Genomic DNA, 4790 nt, shown 5'->3' on the forward strand with positions numbered 1-4790 from the left:
CGGGGCAGCTCCGACCCCCGGGCGGACTCGCACCCCGGATGATGCCCCATCCCTCACCCCCGCTCGGTCCAGGTGCAGCTTCCCGTGCTCCTGCAGGTCATATCAGCCCCGGCCTGACACCGTGGGGTCCCCCCGGCTGTGCCTTCAAGAAGGATGGAATGTGACCTCTGCGCTTCAGCCTGAACATCTCCTACCTTCTGGAAGAGGGGTCTAGAAGTGAGCTGTCCTACCTAAGGCTGTCACAAAAAAACCAGGAGTTGATGAGATACAGGGCTGAAACTCCCTTATTCTGGGATGGGGCTTCATCAGCTGGAATGCTGGTGTAGGTGGTGGAATCTTGCTGCAGCAGGGTAGCTTTCTGCAGGGCCCAGCTTTCTCCACACCGCTGGGATGTGAAGGAATTGCTCTGATAACTTGGTTTGTGTTTGCCTCTTCGGGGCAATTAAAGTAAAATCGAGCCATAGTTAAGACCAAAGGGCTTTAGACTGTTCCTGACTCACAGCTCTCCAGAACAGCTTAGGCTCCCTGGGCAGCTCCCTGGGGAGGTAGAGAAGCCTCTGGGCTGTTCTGATCTACACCCACTGCCCCAAGTCTCTGTTGTGTGTCCAAGTTCCTTTGGGCTTGACTCTCTGTATGGAAGGAGCCAACAATGGCATAGAAGCAAAATTACCCCTAAAAAGGGCCAACAAGAGGCTGAGAAGCAGATGAAAGTGGGAGCTGAGTTATGTACCAGATATCCCTCAGATTGGTGGGAAAGAGAGAAAATTCATGCAGACAATGGAAAAAGTAAGTAAGAATATTTCACTGATTATTTCCTTGTTTCCCCATTTAGTAAATGTGTTGTGGAGAGGAAGAGGAACAAAGTCAATTCAAGATTTTGGTGGGGGAGGAAAAAAATGGGCTGGATCCTAAAACCATCCCCATTCCCCTCAAGTTTTAAGGAGTTGCTGCTGCAACTCCTATAAAGGCAATAGAAACCCCAACCAGGGACCCCTCCTGAGAGATTCACATCTCACATCCTCGTATACAATCGCGTGACCTAATAATAAAATCCATAGAAACCGATTCTGTATATACCAAATAACTGCAGATGGCTCCAGCCCAAACCGCTCCGGGTTCCCTCACTCCATAAATGATTTTACTATGGCCAGTCGTGATCTTGATGTAATTGAATAGGTTTCACTCTTTTCTCTCTCCCTCCCCCTCCCCAGAATATTTATGCAGCTTACAGAGATACATCCAGGGGGACCAAGCTGTTGCTGGAAGGAACCTCTGACTCCAGCTTGCCTCATCCATTCAGGAAGCAGTGTGAGTCGAGCCTAAGCCACCTGGCTTTGGGAAGGAGGTTGCTTTTCTCTGCACCTTCCCTCTAACTCTTAAAAGCTTTTCATAAAATTCTGGTAACTTGGCACATTTGAAAAGTTGGCTGCTGCCCATCAGGGATGTATGTAATGAATTCCTGTGCTGCAGATGCCTTTCTGAAATAAATCACACGTGTTTACCTTGGGAACCCGGAACAGGACCCCAGGACTTGAGGTTCAAGTATTACAAGGCACTAAAGCGACAAGCAGTTCCTTTAAAACCACCTGGTTTTAATGGGAATTGATTCTGCACACACCAGTTACTGCTGAAAGCCGTAATTCTTCCAAGCATCTCTTCTTTCCTGAATGTCTTTGGTGCCCCAGGAATCCTGCTAGGGGGATTTCAATTCTAGGGTGTCCCTGAACAATATAAGGATCCTCATGAGTGTCAAGGCTGTTTCCACTGATGTTAACAGCTCTCTACTGAGGGGTGTGCTAAGGACCTGCCCCCGGATTCTGCCAGCTTGAGTCGCTCTTGGAAACATTTACCAAGCCTGGCAGAGGTGTGTGGAAACTGTGCAGAGTTTCAGGTGTTCTACAAGTGCTGGCTGCCAGTTTCTGGAGAGGAGTGAGCACCTGGTGGAGAGGGCACGGTGGAGAGCAGTGGCGAACCCAAGTGTTGCAGGCAGCGGCTGTACGTGGCTCCGTACGGTGAAATTAAACAGGCGTGGGCTGTTCTGTGTGCCTGAGGACAACAGGTGTGGCACACCTTGTACCCACAGAGCCAAACTCTCCCTTCTTTTCCAAAATGCTGTCCAAACTGCCACTAGGACACTTTCTTTGGTGCATGCTGTCCCATGCTGTCCCAGTCAGGGAGATGAAAACCACATCACACACAGAACCTATAGATGGGTGCTCTGATTCTTAGCTGACTGGTATAAATATGGGTAGATATGAAGGCCTATTTCATCCTGATAGCATCTTCAGTGAACAGTTTGATGGCACAAGTGGGTAATAGTGAGCTATAAGAAAAGCTGATGGTTCATCCACAGACCAAGAACTTTGCAAATCACAGCCCCAGGCTTGTTCTATTTATGCTTCTCCTTTAATGACGTAAGCATTAGTATTTGCTGTGGGGAGAAAAATGAGAAGATATTTGGCTTTTACCTAACTGCTACTATTTTGGGCTGTGTTAGGGTTCCTGCAGGAAGTGAACACAGGTCCCAGAGCACTGACCCAATTCTTCTGTGACTAAGTATGCTCCATCTAACCTGAAATTCTCCCATGCCTTCTGTTGGATATAATATCCTTTCTTGCTTCCTGTCCTGAACAGCAGCACAGAGCTGTTGTCTGCCAGGCTTTCACTCCCATCAAGATGGCTGAGAATGGTGGGTGAAATCATTCCTATACTTAGTTTCTAAACTGTGCATGCAGGAGTGATGCCATCTCGGGGTAAAGAAAAGGAACCAATTACTTACTCAGAGATTTTGAGCTGCTCCTGATGTGAAGGCTGGAGCTGGGGATGGGCTTGGAAGAGATGTCAGCACATAAATCCAAGCCTGTGATGCTAAAACCTCTGCATGGCAGCACCCGGGCTTGGCAGATCTGCATCGGCTGCAGCTCCTCCTCACCGAAAATTAGTTGCAGGTCTGCTGTTTGCTGCAGAAAAGCAGGTGGAAAAGGAGAATTAGAGATATCCTATGTCCCTCTTTCTGTTAGGACCCATAGAAAAGCCACATTTATTTACCTTAAATATTTCCCACGTGTTCTGAGTGATCTGGGGGCTGCCTGATAGACAAACCTGGCACAAACCACACATTTGTCAGCATTCTTAAGGGTTTTCTGCTCCTCCAAGAACATGCCTGAAGGTATGCAGAGGTTTTCTGGGGAGGAACATTTGGGGATGCCATTTCGTCTTTACCTCTGCTTCTGTTTTGCAATCACAGTGTTGTGGAGTAGTTGAGAAGGGCGAGAGTCGGGTTCAGATCTCAGTTGCTGTGGGGCCACGCACTTCCCCGCCACCTTCCTCTGCATCTCCTGTTGCATGAAATGCACCCTGGCTGACATGACCACCTGCTCTGCAGGGCAGATGCCAAAATCTACTCTATGAAGTACTCTATACACCTCACAACCAGGCAAGAGCAAGAAGTGATCTCTCGATGGGTTTTGAAACCTCTCCTCTTCCATGGCAAGAAAATGTTTTTCAGATAAAGCCTCCCACCCACACAACAAATTCCCTTCGCAGTTTGTATCTTGGGTTTAGCTTTTGGGATGAGGAGGAAATCCTGGGCTCCTTCCCAGACTTGGTGTATGGAGTATTTCTAGGATCCACTCCAGCACAAAAGGTAGGTGGCAGCAGCAGGCACCGTATTTTAGAAGGAAAGGGCGAGTCTTGCACTGGAAGATAAAATGCTCAGTCCCTGTCTTGGAGGAGAGGGTTCAGGGCCTGAAAACCCAAGAGGCAGGGAGCCACTCTCCATGCACTGCCACCCATCAAACACTTGGGAATACTGCAACACCCCATCTTGGGGGCTTGGGAAGTTGCCCCACCAAGGGGTCAGAGCAAAGGGGTGTTCCCCAGCCCTCTCAGAGGCAGCGTTTGTGTCCATCCACCTGGTTGGACACAGCTGGCTGGAGAGAGATTTCAGTTCTTACAAAGCCAAGGCTGAAGGCTAAGTGTGACACAGAGAGGAAGCATCTTGCAGCAGCCAGGATTGTCAATCAACCAAAAAGTACAGGTTTAAACTCATATTTCTTCGGAGCTGGGTGTGACTTACACTGAGAGTGAGTTGTGTGGATGATTTTCTTTTCCTGGTAGTCATAACATGCACTTTCATAGCTGAATGTAAATTTCCACACTGTGTCTGTTCCATGACTCACCTTCTCTGCCTGAACAGAGGGAAAAACCTCTCCAAAAAGGACAGAGTGAAAGTGAAGAGGGTCTGATTTCTGGGTGAGTTGTTAAGGAAACATCATTTTTCTGTGAAGCTTTTTCACATGTGTGTCGTGCTTGGAACTTGTGTCAACCAAACCAAACTGTATTTGCCAGGTGACTCTGTCACACTGGTGAAAAGCGTGAAGCTGCAAGCCCTGGACAGTTACATTGCTTATCTGCAAGCAGGTTCAGTATAAACTTTCTCAGGCAAGGTCAGGACTATCTCAGAATATTTATGGGTTCATCTGGCACCAGAATATTGTGGAAAATCACACAAGAAATACTGTCCTTGTGGCATTTTGCAGCTGAGACTGCAAGAAAGCCAAAAATTGCAAGGGACATCCTGTGTTTCCATCTCACCTCCCCAGAAACCACAGAGAAAACCTTGAGACTTTCCCTGAAAAGAACCAAGATTCTCCACCCTGCAACTGGCTTTTCTTGAGTAGATTGTAAGGGATAAGAGAAGGACTGAAAGAGCATGGTCCACTCATGGATTTAGGTATGTGTGTCCAGCCTGCCCCACTCTTTGTCCCCACTGATAATAGGATTTTGTT

This window comes from Corvus brachyrhynchos, unplaced genomic scaffold (assembly GCF_000691975.1).
Source record: "Corvus brachyrhynchos isolate BGI_N302 unplaced genomic scaffold, ASM69197v1 scaffold18, whole genome shotgun sequence".
Lineage (NCBI taxonomy): Eukaryota > Metazoa > Chordata > Aves > Passeriformes > Corvidae > Corvus > Corvus brachyrhynchos.